This window comes from Salvelinus sp. IW2-2015, linkage group LG1 (genome assembly GCF_002910315.2).
Source record: "Salvelinus sp. IW2-2015 linkage group LG1, ASM291031v2, whole genome shotgun sequence".
NCBI lineage: Eukaryota > Metazoa > Chordata > Actinopteri > Salmoniformes > Salmonidae > Salvelinus > Salvelinus sp. IW2-2015.
The window spans coordinates 27,879,210-27,906,188 of record NC_036838.1 but is presented as its reverse complement, the minus strand read 5'-3'; the positions used below and the strand labels follow the sequence as shown (position 1 = coordinate 27,906,188).

Here is a 26,979-nt window from a genome sequence, read left to right as displayed (position 1 = left end):
GCAATGATGACGGCACGTGTTTCCTTGCAGGTAACCATGGTTGACAGAGGAAGAACAATGATTCCAAGCACCACCCTCATTTTGAAGCTTCCAGTCTGTTATTCGAACTCAATCAGCATGACAGAGTGATCTCCAGCCTTGTCCTGGTCAACACTCACACCTGTGTTAACGAGATAATCACTGACATGATGTCAGCTGGTCCTTTTGTGGCAAGGCTGAAATACAGTGGAAAAGTTTTTGGGGGGATTCAGTTCACTTGCATGGCAAAGAGGGACTTTGCAATTAATTGCAATTAATCTGATCACTCTTCATAACATTCTGGAGTATATGCAAATTGCCATCATACAAACTGAGGCAGCAGAATTTGTGAAAATTAATATTTGTGTCATTCTCAAAACTTTTGGCCACGACTGTATATGTCGGTCCAATCGGAAATTACCTTTACATTTCTATCTGAGAATCTGTAACACTTCAGCTTTACAGATTGAATAGAGCCCCTAGTCTTTAAACTCAGTGGAGTTTAGAACCAGAGTCTAACATCTCTGTTAGAACTACTATTACAAGTTGCTGAAGCACACCAGATGATAGCCTGACATGTGGAATGACACAACCAATTACAGGACCACAATGTGAAATAGTAGTGGAATACGTCATGTGCAGCTGGGGAATTGTGTAAAATTATCACGAGAACAACAATAATATATCAAAATCTTGAAACACTTTTATCACCCTAACCCGCTACATTGAGGGTCATAATGGTATCTATGAATGATAAAACACAAATTGTCATCAGGGATAGTAGAGCTGGAGCTGCCACTGCCTTTGCTCAGCAATCATCAGAGCCATTTGTACACTGTAATACAGACCACAAAAAGTTATTAAAGGATGAATATAGATATTGTACAAACAACTGTCTAAAGCTACGAGTATTCATTTTTCATATCAGAGTAAATTCACCTCAGACACAATTGCAGGTGGGGGACGCTCTGTGTTGGTTTAGCCTGAACTGGCAGTTAATGATAACTGCTGTTAACTACTGGTCTTATCTGTAACTCATAGAAGGGCATTGTTCCTGTATTAGTCTTCAGCTCGGCTATAGAACACAGTCTGTACCCTCTGGGGAAAATGTATTTACTGTCAGTGGAATGACGATGTCTCTGTTCAATTACTTCAGAGTAGGAGCGCTTATCTAGGTTCAGTTTAACCTTTGCTATGATCCTAGATCAGCACTTCTACTCTAGGACGCTTTATGAATACGGGCCCAGGTCTCAGATTAATTTTACGTCTGAATATCTGAAGAGATTTCTGCACCGAATTACACTTTTTATTTAAGTACTCCAAAGAATAAGGGTGGAAAAATGACTTATAAATCATGGCACAAGGTTTGATGATTTTATTGATATTGGCATCAAATCCTATCACAGTATTTTAGAGTGTTTCTACTATATATGCATCTACACAATCCCTTATAATTTACCATCGATATATTTTCACAAATGTCATACTTCACAAAGTCTTAAGAAATTACATAGTAGTAGAAAAAAACAATGTCGGATTATTAAACCCACCAAATCAAAGATAAAATGTATCTTTAAAAAAAATTGTTCACTTGTATATACAGACCCCAGGACCAATAGCATGACCGTCATGTTTTGTTTCCACCATGTTGTGACAGGTGTTTGATCCATTCATCCATTACTCTGCCATTACCACAGTCCTGGTTAAAGGACAACTTCAAAAGTCCATATTTTGTGCCGGACCTTACTCAATATCTCACTTCAGATGCTTTCTCTGCATTCTGTCATGAGACAGCAAGATTGACCTGTAATTCTAATAATTCTAGGTAGGGTTTTCAAGGCAAACAGAATCTCTCTTTTCACTTTCCAGAACCAGTGCTTCTACGTCTCATCAGCGCTACATACAACATACAGGAAATAGTGTGTGTTTTGGAAACACTTGTCCACATCGCCCTCCCAAGAAAAAGGCATGGGGTGGATTATGTTCTGTACTGTACTTTTCTAAGCCACTCAGACCAAGCGAAGGGTCACATAAGTCTCTGTTACACAACGGGAAGTATTTGTATTGTTTATGTCAGGACCTTGAGTGACTGGCTGGACCTGCTTATCTCAAGTCCTATAGGGATGGTGGCTGAGAGAGGGGGTCAGTGTCTCTACAGGGGGCCAGTGTCTCTGTCTAGGAGGTTGTGGTCCCAGGCTGGTGTGTCCATGTCCCCCAGGGGTCTGTCCTGCTCTGACTGCTTGGCCAGGTGGGAATTCTTCTGGGCCTTGGTCATGGGGAGATCCTCTGACGGCGTGGTGAGGATGGACAGTCTCTGAGGAATAAGAGAGAGGACAGAGAAGCATTTCAAAGATAGACCACCAAAGGAATGAGACATACAATAACTGGTGATGTTTGCAGAACGTTGATTGTTTTTCTTATTTTCTTAGTTGGTAGAAGAAACAACATCATCAGTGTGTATTGGGGAGTAAACGGGGTTTGGGTAATGGATCTGATCATTGTATAAATAGATACATAGCTAGCGATAACAACACAAGTGGTACCTGCCACCTTTTAAAAGATCTGAAGTTTTGGAATTGATAGTGAGAAATTAACCATGACCTCTCATGACCATTGCTCCATCTTTGGAGGATGTCCTCAAAGACTTAGCCTCTATCGTCGACCTACGTAACTAGATATAGCTAGGCTACTTATGATATATTGCTTGATTTTTTGTTGCTTTTGGACCACTTTGAGATACTTTTCTGTTTTGAAACTCCAGTGCTTGACTTGGGCTGAGACAGTTGCCGGTACTCATGTTTGGTGTCGGTACTGTTTACATTTAGGTGCATGAGCTCCACAATACTTTTGAGCTAATATTGTAAAAGAGGAACAGGAGCTCAAGCTGTTAAACATTTTAGTTGCCGGTACTCAGCTCCGGAGAGCTCCTGCCCAAGTCAAGCAATGTGAAACTCTATAGAAACATAATAAATGATGTCCCTATTTACCTGTCGCAGTGTACCAGGAGTGACGCTCACGATGTACACCATCCATAGAGGAACCATGAGGGTGGAGGAGAGAGTGAACCACCAGCCAACGGCGGAACCCCACCAAGGATACTGAAAGGTGTTGTTGAACTTCAGCGGAGTAAACTTTATCAAGGAGAAGACAAATGTAGCCTAGAACAAAAGATATGGATGGAGGTTGTATAATAAACATTAAAGAACACAATGTATTTTCCGATAGCATTGTATTAATTATAACATATTAGGGTAACAGTGAGGGTTGAGTGAAGACAGAGATGAACAAGATAAGGTTAAGGACAAGGTTATTGTTTCTCCAGTACATTTAGGTCAGGCTTTTGGTGAAGCATTTATAATGGTCTAATATAAAGCATGAGCTGGCACACACCTAATATGTTCCTTCTGTTGATGATGCTTATCAGGCATTATAGTTGAAACAAATGATTACATGTAACAAACATTTTATGAAATTGGAAACAATTAAATATACATTACTAGTAATAAGTTTGGACAGACCTAATCATTCAAGGTTTTTTCTTAATTTTTTACTATTGTCTACATTGTAGAATAATAGTGAAAACATCAAAACTATGAAATAACATATATACGGAATCATGTAGTAACCAAAAAAGTGTTAAACAAATCAAAATATATTTTATATTCTTTAAATTATTCACCCTTTGCCTTGATGACAGCTTTGCAAGCTCTTGGCATTCTCTCAACCAGCTTCATGCGGTAGTCACCTGGAATGCATTTCAATTAGCATGTGTGCCTTGTTAAAAGTTAATATGTGGAATTAATGCGTTTGAGCCAATCAGTTGTGTTGTGACAAAGTAGGGGTGGTATACAGAAGATAGCCCTATTTAGTAAAAGACCAAGTCCATAAGATTGTAAGAACAGCTCAAATAAGCAAAGAGAAATGACAGTCCATCATTACTTCAAGACATGAATGTAAGACAATGCGGAACATTTCAAGAACTTTGAAAGTTTCTTTGAGTGCAGTTGCAAAAAACGTCAAGCGCTATGATGAAACTGGCTCTCATGAGGACCGCCACAGGAAAGGAAGACCTACAGTTACCTCTGCTGCAGAGGACAAGTTCATTAGAGTTAACTGCACCTCAGATTACAGCCCAAATAAATGCTTCACAGAGTTCAATTAACAGACACATCTCAACATCAACTGTTCAGAGGAGACTGCGTGAATCAGGCCTTCATGGTCAAATTGCTTCAATACACCAATAAGAAGAAGAGACTTGATTGGGCCAGGAAACACGAGCAATAGATATTAGACCAGTGGAAATCTGTTCTTTGGTCTGATGAGACAAAATTTGAGATTTTTGGTTCCAACCGCTGTGTCTTTGTGAGATGCAGAATAGGTGATTTGATGATCTCTGCATGTGTGGTTCCCACTGTGAAGCATGGAGGAGGTGTGATGGTGTGGGGGGGGGCTTGGAAAAGCGTTCCTCATGAAGCTGGTTGAGAGAGCGCTAGAGTGTGCAAAGCTGTCATCAAGGCAAAGGGTGTCTACTTTGAAGAATCTAAGATCAAAAATATATTTTGATTTGTTTTACACTTTTTTGGTTACTACATGATTCTGTATGTGTTATTTCATAGTTGTGATGTCTTCACTATTTTTCTACAATGTAGAAATTAGTAAAAAGAAAGAAAAACCCTTGAATGAGTAGATGTGTTCCAACTTTTGAGTGCTACTGTATATGTGAAATTAAATTAAACAGTAATGTATGTTAATGCTAATCCTATGCTAGTGCTAATGATAACAAAAGCCTAATATATTCAATATGCTGTAAACTATTGTTTTCAAACAGTTTCACTCAATTCATTCTAATCAACCTAATAATTATGACACAACCCTCACTATTGTCATTAGTTGCACTAATTGCACTGTTTTGTCTACATAACCTGGTTCAATCATTCATAACATTACCCTGAAGAAGGAACAATGATGTCGAAACGTTGGTGGTTTACCCAATAAATTACAGTGAGTTTATACATAGAGTGTGCGACTCTCTTCGTTTTTATAGAAGCATTTATAATGAACATAAAGTTAGGATTATCTACTTTACATAGGTTACACATAGGCACCAATTTGATTTATATTTCTCTGTATTGTCATCTTAACTTCTGGTTTTCTGTAAATCACTTGTATTACTGGGACWTRAACGTCATGTTTACTATAAKTARAATTGGAAAAATAACAARTWAATTRGCTGTTGAGGGTGGGGTGTAAATAAATAAAACTTACAGTGCAGATGACTGGAGTGACATACTTCAAACAGTACTTAATGATGGGTAATGGTCGATAACCGATCATGTCTTCTATATTATCGTACAGACGGTCTGCACCTGTGGAGTAAACATATCAACAGGGACTCAAAATAACAGCAGTCAATAAAAGGGTTTGGTCAGTTGGTCTGTCAAATACACAGTTGGTCTGTCAAATACCCAGTTGGTCTGTCAAATACCCAGTTGGTCTGTCAAATACCCAGTTGGTCTGTCAAATACCCAGTTGGTCTGTCAAATAACCAGTTGGTCTGTCAAATACCCAGTTGGTCTGTCAAATACCCAGGTAAACATTCTCAAACCACCAAGTGACAGACAGGTTTAAACAATTGCAGATTAGGAAACCTGGACAACAGCTCTAACCAGGGTTTCCCAAACTCGGTCCTGGGCCCCCTACAGCTGATTCAAATAACCAACTCATCATCAAGCTTTTATTATTTGATTCAGTTGTGTAGTGTTATGGCAAAAAACAAAACATGCACCCAGGGGTGGGCCCCAGGACCGAGTTTAGGAAACGCTGGTCTAAGGTACCTGTATTTATTTGTTTAGAAAATAAGAGCTTACATTATGGCCATTCTTCTGAAAAAGTGGTGAAAAAAAATCAAATTAATATAAAAAGAGGACCGGTGTCACGTATACTCTCTCTCCGGTGCTCTAGGTCACCAAGCTGCTCCTCATTACACACACCCGTCACAATCGTTACGCGCACCAGCGCCTCATCAGACTCACCTGGACTTCATCACCTTCCTGATTACTTTCCCTATATCTGTCACTTCTTTTGGTTCCTTCCCCAGGCATTATTGTTTCTGTTCCAGTGTTCCTGCGCCTCTTCCTGCTCGTTAGGTTCCCGCGTCTCTACCGGCTCGTCAGCTTCCCACGCCTCTTCCGGCTCATCTGGTTCCCGTGCCTCTTCTGGCTCGTCAGGTTCCCGCCATACGCAAAAGGCACAATATCCACAACCAAGGGAAGGTAGTGTATGAGGGGGGGGCGTTTTTAGAATCAATACCCAAACTCACACGGGGCCCAAGGGCAGTACGGGGGGACAGCCTGTCACTTCGCACACAGGGCCCTTGCCCGGAATGTGGCGCGTGTGAATTCTGGGGCAGGACGTTTGACTAGTATCCACCTGGTGGTAGTGTGGTACAAGTAATAAATGTAATACGTCAGATTCCCCCTCCTCTTCCGGCTCGACAGGTTCCCGCGCATCAGCAGAGACGACCGGTCCGCTCCTGGTCACCGAGATCGTCCTTTTGGTCAGTGTCCTGTGGCTGAAGCCGTGCGTCAGGGAGGTGGTACTGTCACATATACTCACCGGCGCTCTAGGTCACCAGGCTGCTCATTATTACACCCACTTGTCACCTGGATTTCATCACCTTCCTGACTCCTGAACAGCTAATCGAAGGGCTACCCAGACCCCTCTTTTACGTTGCTGTGACTCTCTGTTTATAGTCTATGCATATCAACTTTAACTCTACCTACATGTACATATTACCTCAATTACCTCGACTAACCGGTGCCCCCGCACATTGACTCTCTACCGGTACCCCCTGTATATAGCTTTGCTTGTTATTTTACTGCTGCTGTTTAATTATTGGTTACTTCTATTTTCTATTTTACTTATCTATTTTTTAATTAGCATTTATTTGAATTTGTTTTCTTAACTTCTTCAAGCATTGTTGGTTAAGGGCTTGTAAGTAAGCATTTCACTGTAAGGTCTACTACACCTGTTGTATTCGGCGCATGTAACAAATAACATGTGATTTGATTACCTTCCCTACATCTGTCACCCCTTAGGTTCCTTCCCAAGGCGTTGTTGTTTCTGTTCCAGTGTTCATGTCTGTACGCTACCCGTCTTTCTTGTTTTGTTCTATGTTCATTTAGTTATTAAATTCACTCCCTGAACTTGCTTCCTGACTCCCAGCGTACATGTTACAACCAGAACCTGTGATGTGAATAATCAAGGACTCAGGACTATAAGGTTCTATCTGCAAAATGTATAGTTTTGAGATAATGAGTATTTTTAAGTACCAGATTTCAGAACTGTTTTGTGATGTCCTCCTGTTTTCAAGTATATCACCTTACTTATGTACAATTATTTGTTATTGACAACCCAGCATTGTGTGATTGGATTGCATGTAGAACCTTATAGCACCAAGTTAAAAGGTGTTTGCATAGATAGAACTTTCCGATTTTTCTTTTTTTTCATTGTAAATGTACTTTATCAAAAACCTGACTTCTCACACGTAAAGGACCACCTAAAGTGCAACTCTATGTGAATAACTCATTTTTGACCAACATGTCAGAACCTTATAATCCCAAAGTAACGAGGTGTCGTTTCACATCAATGTCCAAAGTGGCAATGTGTGCCAGAGGAACAACTTGGATAATGCCATAAACACCTTGAACAGAAACATCCTGAGGGAAGCTGACCTGCAATTAGGGTTTCTGTGATTGATTATCTGGGATTAATGGAATGCAGGGTCTTTTAAAACTCCTTGTTATCAGGGATCGTTGGGAAGTTCCTACTCCATTGAAGTTGACATTTAAAATGGTTAAGGTCAGGGTAAGGGTAAGGGTAGGTGTTAAGGTTAGGGTTCAAGATAGGGAGGTCCCAAGGATCATATTTTACTATTATCTTTTCATAACACCTACAATGATAGTGGTAACACTTAATAATAACTTACATGAAAATGCCTTCATAAATGTTTGTAATATAATACAAGTTTTAGATAGCTGGATAAACTAACTTACCTAGCAAACTATAACATGGTAGCTGACATGGGCTAATTGGGTGACTGTCAGTGACTGACATAACAAGAGGAAAACTGCGGATGCACTACCACGTTTCAAAATGTCACATTGTGTATTCTACTATGTTAACTAACAGTAAGTTGAGACCCCGACTGACATCGAACAAAAGTGGTTGCGTGCCCTAAGAGACACTGGGAGTAGGCCGGGCTAACTCACCATAAACCCAGCTGATACACACTGACTGTAGTATAGCGAAGAGAAGCAGAGTCATCCCACTGCAGGCATAGTAATCAAACAGCTGGAAGATATACAGGCCTCCCTGCAAGTAGAGGAGGGGTAGAAAGAGAAATAAAGTATAAGGTCTTACTGAGCACAACAATAAGACTATAATCTACCTCCAGAGTCTACAAAACACTCAGACAATGATCGTAGGTGTGTCCAGCAGCCCAATCGCTTACGGAATAAGTGGAATCAACCAAATATTATGCGGAACGAGGAGGTATGTTGAAATACAGGGATATGTTGAAACAGATCACTTGGGAGGTAGATTATTGATCATATATCTCGTTACTGTCATGATTGATCTAATAACGTTTTGCCTTGAAATTCTAGATTTTATATCCTATATCCTTATAGAATGATGACTTCAAATGACCTCTCACCTCTGTGACCATGACCAGGCCGATGAAGAAGCTACCCGCACTGATGATGATGAGGAGGATTTTACGCCGATGGCCAACCAGGAAGAAGGAGGGATACATGTCTGAGATAGCTGTCATCAAAGACTCCAGACCTACAAACTGAAGGAGAGATGATGGGGAAGTTCAGTGGAAACTCTCTTCTTTGAAATACTAGCTACTCCTTCACAGTTTCACATCCATTGAGTTTTGTGATGATTGTAGCAACTACTGTAGGTTATGTAATTATCCTTCGCAACGAAAATATTCCGTTGGCCTTCAGGACCACTCTAACACACCTCACTGTCTAACCCCAGTAGGATTATCATGATGAAGAAGAAGATGGCCCAAAGCTGGGGTAATGGCATCATGGCCACGGCACGAGGGTAGGCGATGAATGCCAGGCCAGGACCTGTATACAGCAACACAGGTAAACTCATTACTGAACTCTCAGAGGCAGAGGGAATAGTTAGATCCCTGAAATGCTAAGACACCTGTCTTGTAACAAAGCAGAACTTAGAAGGGTATGTTAATTTGTTTGTTTGTGCATTTTTTTTAAATGTATTTGATTAATTCATTAATTAAATTATTCATATCTCACTGTTGCAACACTTACCTGATTCGGCCACCGTTGAGATGTCTGTCCCTTGTTCATAAGCCATGAAGCCCAGAACAGAGAAGATCGCAAAACCGGCCACAAAGCTGGTTCCACTGTTCAACGGCACAGGTACACACAGTCCCTAAAAAGAGATTCACTTCCCTGTTAGTCACACACGAAATTACCTACAATATGGAGATCAACAAACTTTCCAGAAAACGTTTCTGCCTGCACATTTTTATATGCAAGGCACATTTACTGTTTCTGTACTTAATTCTTCACATCACTTGTAACAGTTGTTGTATATTTGTTGTAGCTGCCAAGAGCAGTCAGACAGCCGATGCAATAGCATAGGAATAGAAGATTTGTGTTCCAGCATCCATCCACACCTGTGAGACAACCCAGAGAGAGACACAATAGTCTTCATAGTTTCACAATTATGATATACTAGTTTCATCCCAGGGTGTTAGAGGTTAATTTAAATGGTACTTATTTTGACCTTGTAGCTATAATAAGTCAACAGAAGATAAATTTGCTTTGAAAATCAGAGTATTTTTTATCAGGTATTGATGTTGGAAACAATCTGATGCTCTTTAAATCACAAACTGTTCCACCAAGGGAGTTTACGTTTATTTGTGTCAGTGGTAATGGTTGCTGCCCTCGGTCATGTTGACCAGCGTTCAAACACGACAGAGACGTTACCATTTATCCCCCACGAATCACTGACAGTATGTACTGATTTTTGTTAACCTGAACAGCGAAATTATACAGTGAAGATGTTGTTCCTACCTGTGGTCCGGTGGGCGGGCTGGGTCTGGGTTAGAGGTAGAACTCGATTACCATCTATTGCCCCCGCAGTTGGTGAGTCCACGGACGCAGCAACCACACCAGCATCAGATTAGGGGAAGGTGGCAGTTGAACGTAGACGCACCTGAGGGGGGGGGGGGCGCGGCGACACAGGACAGCTGTTAATTCACCTCAGTCTATGGGCTCATCCTAAACAATTCTACAGTATTCATGGTGTCATCAGGTTGAATGCACAGATTCCACCTTACCTCCCCGTAGAACTTCAAAACTTCCTTTCCAGACACAGGAGTAAACCAGAGAAATCTCGATGACAGTAGCTAGGACAACAGAGCCAGCTCCCAGCGAACACTGCCTAGCTTGTTTGGACTGTCTGTGAGATTCAAAAAATCTTCTCCTGAAAATAATATTTTGAGTTACAATCCCACCACTTGCTTTTCACCAATTCTCTCAACGCCTCCTAAGGCAAATAGCCATGATTTTCCATCTGTAAGGACTTAAAGGAGTTGATAAATTGGAATGATTTTGTATACTCACTCCCAGAACTCTCTCACTGGCGACGTTGCGTTTCCTGCTACTGTCCAATTTAGATGTCCCACTACTCTTCTGTCAAACTCCATGCAGGTTGCTGGTTAGGAGAAATTAGACAATAACAAGCATGTCTCAGAACTGTCTGAATCTTTCCTGGATAAGGAGACATTTACAAAAATAAAACATTAATCAGCTGATATAGAATTTTTTGATCAATTTACCTAAATTTCAATTATCCTAATCGGTCTGCAACCCAGAGTGTGTAAAGTTTTGGTTTAAATGAAACAGACAGAATCCCCAGCTCACAATTAGTCAAACCCAGTTTTATTCACGAGAGCTCTACCGTTCATATACAAAGATGTTCCTTTTATAACATTCTTCTAACCTACGCACACACATACACACTAACATTAGGAGAGCTATCTTCTTCTCTAAAATTCTCACCACCGTTTCTCACTACCCAGCTGACAGTTACAGTCCCCCCAGATAAAGGCTACCGAGGGGTCCTCCCTGTCCTATCTTATCTTCCCAGAGTATAGCCGGGTCGGTTCAACCATAGTTTAATTGTTTCTAGGTGTTTCTTAAGCATACACACATTTCTCTCTCTCCCAGTCTAACCTAGTTGGACTTATGTTTAATACTTTTAATTACTCCTTATCCATGCTACATAACTTCAATCCCTAACGGTTAAGTTTCCGGTTAGAATTATTTAATCATTTATATTACCTTATAAATTATTTTATCATCAACTCACTTGTCAAAATCGTAATATCTCAGTTTGAAGTAGTGTCCATAAATGTAAGATACTCTATCATTTGGCATGACAAAGGATATGTTCAACGTCAACATGTCTACACACTGAAGTTAACCTGGTCCCAGATCTGTTTGTGCTCTTTGCAATGCCAACTCCATTGCTGTCCTTGTCAATCCAAACAGGTTTGTTATGACAATGAGTGACAAGCAGTTGGTATGACAGCACAAGCAGACTGGCACTCAGGCTARACTGAAGTACATACCTGTGTTCCAGCTGTTTCTACAACTGGCCCAGGGGAGCTCAGAGCTGAATGAGGAGAAGAGGTAGAAGAAGGCCCAGGCTAGAATGATGATGTAATAGATGCTGGAATATAGAACCACCACCTGACCACCATAACCCAGTCCTGAGGAGGAGGAGGAGAAGGAGGAGGAGGAGATTTTACAGACAAACATGGAGATGTAAATGTAAAAAAAAAGGCTTCTTCTGAGAAATATATGTGACATTTATTAATTCCAATCACATTCTCAACCTAAAACCATAAAAAAACATTTAACTGTTTCTTTTTGATGTGGATTAGACTCCTTTCAAAGTCACCAGCCCTGATTAATAAGTTATGGTTAGACAGACAATTGTGAATGTTTGAACGCAGGACAAGTGTCTTGAATGCACGTGTCATTTCACATTAAGGACTATTACTTACTCTATCATGTAATAGCTAATGAATCACATTGTGAGCCTGTGTAATACTGTTGATTAATCCAAGCTTCATCCAATAACTTGAATTAAATGTTTTGTTACTTTAATCCCTTTTTCAAATGTTTTAATTAAATCAGGCCAGAAACAAACCAATCATCTCCCAAGCAATCTAAAATGTATTCTTATATTGTTTCTAACTGTTAAAGCAATGTGATTAAAATCATGGTGGATTGACTTTTACAAATACAAGAGTGCAATATTATTTACAGAAGGAAAAGCCTGCATGTACTGTGCATATATTGTACCTATTATGGCTAATTGTCTGGCTAATATGTCACCCTCAACCAGCACATTCTTGACAAAGGCTCCAGACAGAAACCTTGAGTTTACGTGCTGAATACCAATTTAAATCATATTGACATTGCTTTGGATTACAGTGCTACTTTCTCAAGTTTGGATATTGCAGCTAGGAGTTTTCCTGAGCACGAATACAACAAACAGACAAAGTTTGGTCTGCAGTCCCTCTAAATGTTATCTTTTCTTTTGGCACAGTTTACAGTACTATCAAATCTTTACTTTTCTGAAGGCTATAGCTTTTCTTCCTTCCAGCTATCAGGCTTTCATGTCTATTTCACCAAGATGGCATTCATCTTAGGAATTAAATGCTATCTATGGTCAGACAAACACTGACAATTGAATTCCTAATATGGATGCAATACGTACAACAAGACCCTGTGGCCGCATTCATAAAGCATTCATATAGCATACCAGTAGGATGGCGGATCTAGGATCAGATTAGCCTTTTAGATCACAATGACTAAGCTTATATGGACAGAGGGGACCTGATTCTAGATCAGCAGTCTTACTCAATGACGCTTTATAAATATGAGCCCTGATATTTACCTTCAAACAGGGGGCAGATCTTCCTCCAGCAGGTGATGCTGCCCTGCGTGGTGTACTGGCCCAGGGAGGTCTCCAGGAGAAAGAGTGGAATGCCACAGGTGAACAGAAAGAGCACATAAGGGATGAAGAACACCCCTTACGAACAACACAAGTTAAACCACAATTAACCATATGGCCCAAGACCATAACTTAATGTTTCACTTCACGTGATTATGGTTTCACAAGACTAACATTCTTTTCACAGAAGCCATCTCAACCACCTCAAACCGCCCACTTCTGGCTTGAGTGCATCTATACCGTCCAGAGAAGAGAACGCAGGTATTTACATATATTTTAGAGGGTGGAGCAGCTTTAATATTGAGGATAGATTGCCACTTCCTACAATGTAATTGTCTGGATCATTTCTAATCCCCCATATATTGTTTTGTGGAAATATATATATATATATATACATACATACATACACATACCCACATATATATACATAAACATGCATACATATACACATACACATACAGTATACATACATATAAATACCCATACATATATTCATATACATATCTTTTTAGAATATATTTTCATTTATTATTCCCAGCAAACCCTACCAACCCTCCCCTAATTGGACAAAACCAATAAATAATAACACTTAGGCTTCTACTTCCAGCTTATACATGCTATATACATTTTAAAGACACAATCTAATTTACAATAGTTTATTTTATTTCCCTGACGTAGGCCATGCAGCCGAAACGCGTCGGATTTTTAAAACTTTCTATTGAACATGCCATACTAATAAAGGAATTTAAATGAATTATATGAAGAGTGCCTTGGTCCTCTTTTCTTTTTGATGACAAATTTACCCCTTTTACCTAAGAGCACCTTCTGTCTACCAAAATGTACTATAGTGTACTTTAGTAGCGCTTTCCTTCCTCCTCTTTCTACTAGTTTATTTTCTTTGTTTTTAGTCCTGGCCTTCCTCTATTTCTGATGTTTATATTTGCCATATATTTATAACTGTGCTATTTCACAAAACTTCTGAACCTACATACATTTTACAGACCCTGAATGTTTTACATTTGTTATCTTGTTGTTATTATTCCCACCCTTCAGCTCCATTCAACCCCTCCCATCTATCTCTAACACCATCCATATTGGATTTCTATTTGCCATATATTTTTCAACTGTCCTGTGATGCTTCACAAAAGTACTGAACCTTTCTATTCTCATAGTTTCTACAGATTGTAAATTAAAGATAAACATTTTCGCTAAAATAATTATTATATTATTGATCGATTGACTATGACTTTTCAAATCACCCAGTATTGCTATCTGCAGCGTTAGCTCTAGGTAAATGTTGCAATTCTTCTGCCGTTGTCACGCCCTGACCTTAGAGAGCCTTTTTATGTCTCTATTTGGTTTGGTCAGGGTGTGATTTGGGGTGGGCATTCTATGTTTTTGTTTTCTATGATTTTGTATTTCTATGTTTTGGCCAGGTATGGTTCTCAATCAGGGACAGCTGTCTATCGTTGTCTCTGATTGGGAACCATACTTAGGTAGCCCTTTCCCTCCTTTCAGTGTGGGAAGTTGTCTTTGTTTGTGGCACTATAGCCTTAAGCGTCACGGTTGTTTTTGTATTGTTTATTGTTTTTGTCGGCGTCATCCTAAATAAAAGGAATATGTACGCTCACCACGCTGCGCTTTGATCCAGTTCTTTCGACGGCCGTGACAGCCGTTCCTGGACCTGTGACCAAAAACGAGCTACATATGGACAGTACCAAATTAAATGATCTAATGACTCTGCCTCCTCGCAGCAAAACCTGCAGAGCTGGGAAGATTGTATCCCCCATATATATAACATTCTATTGGCTGCAAGAATTTTGCATAATAATTTAAATGGAAAAATTCAATGTTTTGAATGCGGTGTCGTATTGTGTGTCAATTCATTACTCATGTGCCATGGAATCGGTACGTCGAAAATCTCTTCAACTATTTTGCAATTTATATAGCACAGTTGTCAGTTTTTTGGTCCTTAAATGAAACTGGTATATATTTTTATTTATCACAATTTTCTTTAACCAATTTTAGTCTTTAATGCAGGGCCGACAGACAAGTTCCTTACTTGTTCCCCCTTCCACTTGCCACTTCCATTTTTAGGTAATGCTGCAATCACATGGTTGTAACTTTGGGTAGAGCAGACATTTGCATATGTCTGTGTTAGCTGCATGTGTGACATAACTCCACCAGCCCTATTTATGATATAATTTACAGAGATGATACTTTTTTTAATGTTATCGAAAAAATAATGTTTTATCAACTAGTATATTTGAGTTTAACCACAAGAACTCAAGTATTTGTTTGTGTGGCTGACGGACTTAGCTAGCACCTGAAGTGTTGTGCGTGCATTTGGCATGTAAGTGTTAGGGATATTATCGTGGGGTATCTGGGACACGTTCAGTAGTCTAACATCATCGAACATTGCAGATAGAAAGGCCATGAATAGAGTCTACGTGATTCCTAATTCTACATGTCAGAGAGGCATGTTTGTTCTTCATAGCATATTTCTATCAGAGCGTAATAAAACGTTGTACAGTAGTGATGTGCATATCAGTATAGAGATTCTGGAAGCACCTAGAAGGTTTTGGTTCCTTTTGTGCACCCAGACATGCACTGTTGTTTTTATGATTGTTCCCGCCAGATAACATCTAGCCCTAGTGTGTAAATATCCCTATAATATTATAGCAACCACCGATATGTTTATATCAGGCCATGATTACACATCTCTTAATGATTATTCCATTACCGTCTTGTAATTGTGTGATTTCAATATTAGCCTAAGATATGAAAAMAACAACTCTGTACTGTCTCCACCAKAATGAAGTTAAATGAAGTGACTWGCTCTTTTGCATTGATAATGTAAAAGACAAAGGCTCACCTTGCCATACATTTAATGTGAGCTTAATTGTATGATCATGTAAAGATGTGATGTGAGACTCACCTCCTCCATTTTTGTAGCACAGATATGGGAACCTCCATACATTCCCCAAGCCTATGATCTTCCGGCTACAGCCAGGAGGAACTCCAGCTTGCTGGCCACTGTCCCCTGGTCTGGGTGCTGGCACAGGGACAGGATGGACCAGACCCATCTCCTGCTGGGAAAGCTTATTGGACCTCAAATTGGGATCATTATGCTTCTCCATAACACTGAGGAAGACAAAGACAAAGTTGGTTTTATGCGGTGAACACACATTTATCTAACATATTCTGTGTGCTATGAAGACAGTATAAGGACACACAGCTAACAGCTACATATGACCTGCTACATGAGAACAGCTATATTTGACCAGCTACATATGAACAGCTACATATGACCAGCTACATATGACCGCTAGATATGAATGCTACATATGACCAGCTACATATGACCAGCTACATATGACCAGCTACATATGACTAGCTACGACATATTGAACAGCTACATATGAAACAGCTACATATGACTAGCTACATATGACCAGCTACATATACTAGCTACATATGACAGCTACATATGAACAGCCTACATATGACTAGCTACATATGAACAGCTACATATAACTCGCTACATAATGAACGAGCTACATATGAACAGCTACATTATGACTACTAACATATGAACAGCTACATATGACTAGCTACATATGACTAGCTACATATGAACAGCTACATATGACTAGCACATATGAACAGCTACATACTATGACTACAGTACATATGACTAGCTACATATTGAGAACCAGCTACATATGACTAGCTACATATGAACAGCTACATATGAACAGCTACGGTACATATGACTAGCTACATATGAGCAGCTACATATGAACAGCTACGGTACATATGACCTGTCAAGTACAGCAAAACATGAGCCCCTTTCTTCCATGCTTTGGATAGATCTGCATTTCTTGCTGTTTGGGGTTTTAGGCAGGGTTTCTGTATAGCACTTTGTGACATCTGCTGATGTAAATACATTTGATTGATTGATTGATTGATTGGATAGCCTAGCGGTTAAGAGTGTTGGGCCAGTAACCGAATGTCTCTGGTTTGAATCCCCCATCAGACCAGGTGAAAAATGTGTCGGTGTGCCCTTGAGCAAGGCATTTAACCCTAATTGCTTCTGTAAGTTGCAATGGATAAGAGTGTTTGCTAAAATATGAATTTACATATGAACAGCTTCATATGACCTGTCAAGAAAAAACGGGGGAAAAAGGAAGGTCCAGTGCAGCAAAACATGTGTCAGCGTGTGCGCTACTAGTGTGGAAGTCAGGTGCAGGAGAGCGGTGCAGGAGAGCAGAGAGTTGTGATCAGGCGCACACTTTATTCGGCAGAAGCAAACAACAAACGGACGCAACAGTGTCCAACAAACCTCCAGCCAAAGGCAAAAGTGCGAAGCGCGACAAAGTCACAAATAAGCAAAAATGTTTAACAATAAACATACTCCAGGTTGAAACATAGTACTCGGGGAAAAAACAGCTAGGCGCGTCAATACAAAACACATAACAAAACAATCCCACACAAAGACATGGGGGGAACAGAGGAATATATATATGCAGTTGATTAGGGAATGTAAACCAGGTGTGCGGGGAACAAGACAAAACAAATGGAACAATGAAAAATGGAGCGGCGATGGCTAGAAGGCCGGTGACGTCGACCGCCGAACGCCGCCCGAACAAGGAGGGGAGCCGACTTGTTCGGCGGAAGTCGTGACAACATGAGCCCCTATTATTCAATAAATTTGATCTTTCTTTTGTCCAGCTCCTGTTATTACTATGGATGCGCATAACCCCCCCCCCTCCAAAGGAAATTAGCGAGGCACTGTTAAAATGTACTGTTCTGAAGGTAAAATAAGCAATGTTGACTTATAACAGTGGAATCAACTACTGTATTGCGCTCCGTGTATTATTTTTACAGTTTCTGTAATTTAGCAGACACTCTTGTCCAAAGCAACTTACAGTAGTAAGTGAATACCTTTTTATACTGGTTAATTGACCCCTTAACCCTGGCATTGCAAGCGCCATGCTCTACCAACTGAGCTACACATGACAGTATGAAGAAACATCGATTTTTATTCTTTAATGATCCTGAGAAAAGTCACGGTTCCCATACACTGATCCATACTAGGGTCTATTCTAGAAGTAGCCTGAGTATCGGGAGAAGCCTGATTATCTGGGAATAGCCAATACCAGCAGACGTTTTGGCATTGGCCACACAAAGAGGTGAGATTCCAATTGAATCTGATATTGTGAGGAGCCAGGGCAGCATCTCACTGTTTGGCAATGTGTATGAATGTTCAAATTCCACACTGTTGTACCAGTCTTGTTGCATTAGAGTAGGAGGGGATCAGCACAGCTTGGTGGGACTAGTGTAATCCTGTCATCAATGTTGCCTTTGTGCCCTTGCCTAGTATCCCTGTGGGAGTAGGACACATACAATGGAAAATATGTGCTGCAGCTGCTGCTACCATTATGGTGATTTATGAAAATGAACACCCTGTACTTATACAGTTATAAGAAGCACAAGCGCAATGTCTGTTGCTAGGGCAATGTGTTCTAAATAGTTACCTTTACCTTCACCATTTAAAGTATGAGGAACTTCCTGGGCATGCATCAGAGGAGGACACTACTGTGACACTACTAGACACCCAGTAGTCAACCTGCCAGAGCCAGGGCACAGTTTGTGATACTAAGAGTAGGTACTGACTGTATATCTTTGATAGTATAATATTTATTGGTTCAATACAGTACACCCTGTTTTAAATGGATGACAGAGTTGATAGAGAAGACATGTAATGATTTATGGGAACAATAAGATAAATATGGAGTGTTAATACAGCTAAATATCAAAGTTAATTAGTCCGTTTTTTGGGCTATACTTAGTTTTGTCTAAGGGTAGGCTGTGCTTTGGCAAAGTAGGTGGGGTTGTATCCTGCCTGGTTAGCCTTCACCGGGGGTTTGATGGAATAGCCTGGCAGCAGGTATCCTAGTGGTAAGAGTGTTGGGCCAGTAACAGAAAGGTTGCTAGATCAAATCCCTGAGCCGACAAGGTTAAAAATCTGTTGTTCTGCAGTTAACCCGCTGTCATTGTAAATAACAATTTTGTTCTTAACTGACTTGCCTAGTTAAATAAAATTAAAATTAAAATGAAAAAAATGAATAGTCTATGTGCCGGGGGGCTAGGGTCAGTCTGTCCTATCTGGTGAAATTCTCCTGTCTTATCTAGTATCCTGTGTGAACTTAAGTATGCTCCCTCTAATTCTCCCATCTCTTTCTCTTTCTCTCTCTCTCTCTCCCTCTCTCTCTCTCTCTCTCGCCTCTTTCTTGCCTCTGAGGATCTGAGGCCTTAGAGCATGACTCAGGACTACCTGGCCTTTAGGTTTTAGGTTTGATTTATTCGCACCAAAAAAAGAAGTGAAAGACAAAACAGTACACATAAAACATGATAAAACAGGGTGCAGGTGAGGTTGGAAGCCCAATACCCCATAATGACAAAGCGAAAACAGGTTTTTAAACAGTTTTGCTAAATTATTAAAACAGAAATACCTTATTTACATAAGAATTCGGACCCTTTGCTATGAGACTTGAAATTGAGCTCCAGTGCATCCTGTTTCCATTGATCATCCTTGAGATGTTTCTACAACTTCATTGGAGTCCACCTGTGGTAAATTCAATTGATTGGACATGATTTGGAAAGGCACACACCTTTCTATATAAGGTCCCACAGTTGACAGTGCATGTCAGAGCAAAAACCAAGGCATGAGGTTGAAGGAATTGTCCGTAGCGCTCCGAGACAGGATTGTGTCAAGGCACAGATCTGGGGAAGGGTACCAAAAAATGTCTGCAGCATTGAAGGTCCCCAAGAACACAGTGGCCTCTGTCATTCTTCAATGGAAGAAGGTTGGAACCACCAAGATTCTTCCTAGAGCTAGCCACCCCTGAGCAATCGGGGTAGAAGAGCCTTGGTCAGGCAGGTGACCAAGAACCCAATGGTCCCTCTGACAGAGCACTAGAGTTCCTCTGTAGAGATGAGAGAGCCTTCCAGAAGGACAAACATCTCTGCAGCACTCAACCAATCAGGCCTTTATGGCAGAGTGGCCAGACGGAAGCCACTCCTCAGTAAAAGGCACATGACAGCCCGCTTGGAGTTTGCCAAAAGACACCTAAAGACTCTCAGACCATGAGAAACAAGATTCGCTGGTCTGATGAAACCTGAGTTATTTCCGGCGCCGACAAAGATGGCCGCCTCGCTTCGCATTCTTAGGAAACTATGCAGTATTTAGTTTTTTCATGCATTATTTCTTACATTGTTACTCCAGGAAATCTTAAGTCTTATTACATACAGCCAGGAGGAACTATTGGATATAAGAGCAATGTCAACTTACCAACATTACGACCAGGAATACGACTTTCCCGAAGCGGATCCTTTGTTTGGTCCACCACCCAGGACAATGGACCGGATCCCAGCAGGCGACCCAAAACAACGGCGTCGCAGAAGGGGCAAACATAGCGGTCTTCTGGTCAGGCTCTGTAGACAGGCACATTGCCCACCGCTCCCGAGTAAACTCCTGGCCAATGTCCAGTCTCTTTACAACAAGGTAGACAAAATCCGAGCAAGGGTTGCATTCCAGAGAGACCTCAGAGATTGTAACATTCTCTGTTTCACGGAAACATGGCTCACTCGGGATACGTTATCAGAGTCGGTACAGCCACCTGGTTTCTTCACGCATCGCGCCGACAGAAACAAACATCTCTCTGGTAAGAAGAAGGGCGGGGGTGTATGCCTTATGATTAACGTGTTGTGGTGTGATCATAACAGCATACAGGAACTCAAGTCCTTTTGTTCACCTGACCTAGAATTCCTTACAATCAAATGCCAACCGCATTATCTACCAAGAGAATTCTCTTTGATTATAATCACAGTCGTGTATATCCCCCCCAGGCAGACACCTTGACGGCCCTGAAAGAACTTCATTTGACTATATGTAAACTGGAAACCACATATCCTGAGGCTGTATTTATTGTAGCTTGGGATTTTAACAAGGCTAATCTGAAAACAAGGCTCCCTAAATTTTATCAGCATATCGAATGCGTGACCCGGGCTGGCAAAATTCTGGATCATTGTTACTCTAACTTCCGCGATGCAAACAAAGCCCTCCCTCACCCTCCTTTCGGCAAATCTGACCACGGCTCCATTTTGTTGCTCCCAGCCTATAGACAGAAACTAATACAGGAAACGCCTGTGCTCAGGTCTGTTTAACGCTGGTCCAACCAATCTGATTCCACGCTTCAAGATTGCTTCGATCACGTGGACTGGGATATGTTCCGGATAGCATCGGACAACAACATTGATGTATACGCTCATTCGGTGAGCGAGTTTATTAGCAAGTGCATCAGTGATGTTGTACCCACGGTGACTATTAAAACCTTCCCCAAACAGAAACCGTGGATTGAAGGCAGCATTCGCGCAAAACTGAAAGTGTGAACCACTGCTTTTAATCAGGGCAAGGCGACCGGAAACATGACCGAATACAAACAGTGTAGCTATTCCCTCCGCAAGGCAATCAAACAAGCTAAGTGTCAGTATAGAGACAAAGTAGAGTCGCAATTCAATGGCTCAGACACGAGAGGTATGTGGCTGGGTCTACAGTCAATCATGGACTACAAAAAGAAAACCAGCCCCGTTGCGGACTCCGATGTCTTGCTCCCAGACAAACTAAATAACTTCTTTGCTCGCTTTGAGGACAATACAGTGCCAACGACACGGCCTGCTACCAAAACCTGCGGGCTCTCCTTCACCGCAGCCAACGTGAGTAAAACATTTAAACGTGGTAACCCTCACAAGGCTGCCGGTCAAGACGGTATCCCTAGCCGCGTCCTCAGAGCATACGCAGACCAGCTGGCTGGTGTGTTTACGGACATATTCAAACAATCCCTATCCCAGTCTGCTGTTCCCACATGCTTCAAGAGGGCCACCATTGTTCCTGTTCCCAAGAAAGCTAAGGTAACTGAGCTAAATGACTACTGCCCCGTAGCACTCACTTCCGTCATCATGAAGTGCTTTGAGAGACTAGTCAAGGATCATATCACCTCCACCCTACCTGACACCCTAGACCCACTCCAATTTGTTTACCGCCCCAATATGTCCACAGACGACGCAATCGCAATCACACTGCACACTGCCCTAACCCATCTGGACAAGAGGAATACCTATGCAAGAATGCTGTCCATCGACTACAGCTCAGCATTTAACACCATAGTAGCCTCCAAATTCGTCATTAAGCTCGAGACCCTGGGTCTCGACCCCGCCCTGTGCAACTGGGTCCTGGACTTTCTGACAGGCTGCCCCCAGGTGGTGAGGGTAGGMAACAACATCTCCACCCCGCTGATCCTCAACACTGGGGCCCCACAAGGGTGCGTTCTCAGCCCTCTAATGTACTCCCTGTTCACCCATGACTGCGTGGCCATGCACACCTCCAACTCAATCATCAAGTTTGCAGACGACACTACAGTGGTAAGCTTGATTACCAACAACGACGAGACGGCCTACAGGGAGGAGGTGAGGGCCCTCGGAGTGTGGTGTCAGGAAAATAACCTCACACTCAACGTCCACAAAACAAAAGGAGATGATCGTGGACTTCAGGAAACAGCAGAGGGAGCACCCCCCTATCCACATTGATGGGACAGTAGTGGAGAAGGTGGAAAGTTTTAAGTTCCTACACATCACGGCATCCACCAACACATCCACCCACACAGACAGCGTGGTGAAGAAGGCGCAACAGCGCCTCTTCTTCTCTTCTGCAGAGAAGAATGTAGTCAAACAGATGTGCCAAGCCTGTAGCATCATACCCAAGAATACTCAAGGCTGTAATGGCTGCCAAAGTTGCTTCAACAAAGTACTGAGTAAAGGATCTGAATTCTTTTGTAAGTGTGATATTTCAGTTGTTGTTATTTTTAATAAATTAACAAACATGTCTAAAAACCTGTTTTTGCTTTCTCATTATGGGGTATTGTGTGTAGATTGATGAGGGGAAAAAACTATTTAAACGCTTTTAGAATGAGGCTGTAAACTAACAAAATGTGGAAAAAGTCATGGGGTCTGAATACTTTCCCAAGGCACTGTATATGAAAACCGCACCACAAAAAAAACATGTTTTTTTGTGTGTGTGTGTATGTGAGTGTGCAGGTTTGTGTGTGTGAGTGTGAGAGTTAGGCTACATGGAGGGGATTATTGGGTAGTTTGGGACATCAGGCTAACCCCCAGTCTTCACTTGACCTGATGACTCCTTGCTGTGCTCGTCCCCAGTCCACCTGGTTGTACTGTTGATCCAGTTTCTGCTGTTTTGTCTGTGGCTATGGAACCCTGACCTGTTTACCGGATGTGATACCGTGTCCCGGACCTGCTGTTTTCGACCCTCTCTCTCCTTCTCCCCTCCGCTCTCTCTCTCTCTACCGCAACTGCTGTCTCGAACTCTGAATGCTTGGCTATGAAAAACCAACTGACATTTAGTTAATAGGTGATGACCTGTTGCATCCTCTACAACCACTGTGATTATTATTTGACCCTGCTGGTCATTTATGAATGTGTGAACATCTTGAAGAACGCTCTGGCCTTAATGGCCATGTACTCTTGTAATATCCACCCGGCACAGCCAAAAAAGGACTAGCCTCCCCTCAGCCTGGTTCCTCTCTAGGTTTCTTCCTAGGTTCATGCCTTTCTAGGGAGTTTTTCCTAGCCCCCGTGCTTCTACATCTGCATTGCTTGCTGTTTGGGGTTTTAGGCAGGGTTTTCTGTACATCTGCTGATGTAAAAACTGGCTTATTTTAGCATACTGTAGTGTTTCTTTTTTTCTCTTAAGGTTTGTAGCTTGAATTATGAAAATAATATCTACCTCAACAACCAGTAATTCTGCTTTCAAATCGAAAGAATGCAATAAGAGGACTTTTACGTTGATTAGACATGCCTGTATAGTTACACAGAACAGGAAGACACTGCTGCACTCACTAGCACTGCTGAGCCTCCAGTCTGTAACCTTTGGCCTACATTCAGCGCCTGCAACAAGTGCTACTGACTGCAGATAGAGAGAGAGAGAGAGCGAGAGACAGCGAGAGAAAGAGAAAGAGAAAGAGAGCTACCATACCACTGACTGAACCCTCATGTCTGTCTCTGTCTCTCTGTACATCTAGGGAGATGTCTAGGTGTTATCATAGCCCCCGCCTGCCAAGTTTGCTAGATTTCAAATACAAACAGTGATAAACAGTCTAAATAAAAGGTTTCCTGATAGAAACGGAAGAGACTAGAACGCGCGAGAGAGAGAGAGTACCTTAAGGATGAAGTTGTAGTTCTGAAGTCTGTTGTAGTAGTCTACTTCTCCATTAAGGAAGACTTGTTCTGGTCCCTTTCATTGGAAGCAAACCTAGACCATGTGTTTCTCCCTGTCAAATGCCATTCCCAGAACTAACCATGAGTGAACCCATGTGGATAGTTTGGAGTGTGTGTGTGTTCATGTGCCTGTGTGTGTGAGGCGGAGCTATTGAGTCGAGGTTACACTGGCTCCTTCATTGCGAGGAAGAGGAGGGGATTTGCTCTGTGAGAGCGGCAGCAGCGTGCTGGCTTCTTTTGAATGCTGTAGGGGCATGGATGTGTGGAATGTGAACAAATGAACTCTGCATTACAACTTTACAATGGATAGAGGAGAGGAGTGACAGAACTTGAGCACTTAAATGAATAGGAAAAGGGGGCATAATACACCTAATGTACATTACTTGCAAAACTTTTGAAATGTAATGGAGAGTGATAATGTTACATCTAGTTTGACAGATGTATTTTTTTATTACCTCATACCAAAGTCCACTGATTTCAACAGTTTAAAATATGCTGTACTTTATGTAGTATTTCAACATATCAGCATGATCATTAATTGCTAGTTGGATGGACGGTGTCTAATGACTGTGAATGTAATTTAAAACTTCAGCCAATGAAATATGACGATAACAAAAGCATTCTGTCAAGTGGTCATAGTGGGGACACTATATTTTACAGCACATAAGTGACCAGCCATTTATTAAGAAATAACATGTTAATGACACAGTAATTATGTTAAAGTAGTGTAAACACATCCAGTGACTTTCAGGTGAGGGTAACGTCAAGAAAATCTGTTGCATTTTACATTACAGTGTAAGTACAGTATAATAATGAGTAATTACAATACTGTTGCACTGTACTTGCAGGAATAATTCCACTGTAATAAGGGCACTGTAATTGAAAGTGTTACCTAAACATCTAGCTCAAAGAAAATAATGAAATCTGTGGTGCTCACCATTCTCCATGCTTTGTAGCTGAGCAGCATTCTTCAAGAATTTCCTCTGGATGCCTCTCAACTTCATTCATCACAACGTTTTTCTTGTATTTTTATGATTTGAATGTTGTGCTATAATTGCCTATGTGGACCTACTGTATGGCAGAGCGCTCTGAAAAGACAACACTGAGAAAGATGCTCCTTTATTCTAAATGTTAATAAATTATCTCCATTTCACGATTTTGGCCAAAGGTTAGAGATCGCTAAACTGTGTCACCACACAAAAAGTGATGTTAGTTACTTATAAACAGACCCATTTAGGCTCCTTCACTGTTATCCCCCTAAAACCCCTACCCCCTAAAAGAAAAAACAATCACCTTACTGTTATACTTGTTTTCTTGCACTAACAGGTGTCTTTTTCTACTAGCACTGACTTTGTAATGACTGGTTTTGACAAATACTGTGATATCTAGCAACCTTTAGTTGAATGAACTGACTGTAAGTGGCTCTGGTTAAGACTGTCTGCTAAATGATCAAAATGTAAAAACGTAAGATATTGTTAAATTAAAATATATTGAATTTGGCCATCAATGGCCCTTCAATAATTTGGTGCGTGACACCTCTGGTACCCTAATAATCCTTTTATTGTTATTACAAAAGTACAATCAATGCATGGGGCAGCAGGTAGCCAAGTGGTTAGAGCGTTGGGCAGTAACCGAAAAGTTGCTAGATCGAATCCCCGAGCTGTTGTTCTGCCACTGAAAAAGGCACTTAAGCCACTGTTCCTAGGCAGTCATTGTAAATAAGAATTTGTTCTTAACTGACTTGCCTAGTTAAATAAAGTTTTAGAAAATAAATAAATGTAGTTCAATCAATAGGACTTTACCATATTCATGTCACAGTTGTAGTGTGTTACTACCACCCACTGTTCATGTAATGTTACTACAGGTGGTTCTGAGTTCCTTGGAGAGTGATGATTGTTTGTGTCCCACTGAAAGTAATTAAGTTACCTACACTACCGTTCAAAAGTTTGGGGTCACTTTAAAATATCCTTATTTTTGAAAGAAGATCATTTTTTTGTCCATTAAAATAACATCAAATTGATCAGAAATACAGTTGTTACATTGTACATTGTTAATGTTGTAAATTACTATTGTAGCTGGAAATGGACGATTTTTAATGGGATATCTACATTTGCGTACAAAGGCCCATTATCAACAACCAAATTGCCAAGAAACTGAAGATTTCGATTTCGAACACTGTGTAGTACTCCCTTCACAGAACAGCGCAAACTGGCTTTAACCAGAATAGATAGAGGAGTGGAAGGCCCCAGTGCACAACTGAGCAAGAGGACAAGTACATTAGAGTGTCTAGTTTGAGAAACAGACGCCTCACAAGTCCTCAACTGGCAGCTTCATTAACTAGTACCCGCAAAACACCAGTCTCAAGGTCAACAGTGAAGAGGCGGGACTCCGGGATGCTGGCCTTCTAGGCAGAGTTAAAAAGAAAAAGCCATATCTCAGACTGGCCAATAAAAATAAAGATTAAGATGAGCAAAAGAACACAGACACTGGACAGAGGAACTCAGCCTAGAAGGCTAGCATCCCGGATTCACC

At 41.1% G+C, this 26,979-nt stretch overlaps 1 pseudogene; it reads right to left on the bottom strand.

Moving 5' to 3' along the window:
- Window positions 1-1,378: 1,378 nt before the first annotated feature.
- On the bottom strand, window positions 1,379-24,601 carry LOC111963444 (sodium- and chloride-dependent GABA transporter 2-like; annotated as a pseudogene).
- Between the last annotated feature and the right edge of the window lie 2,378 nt (window positions 24,602-26,979).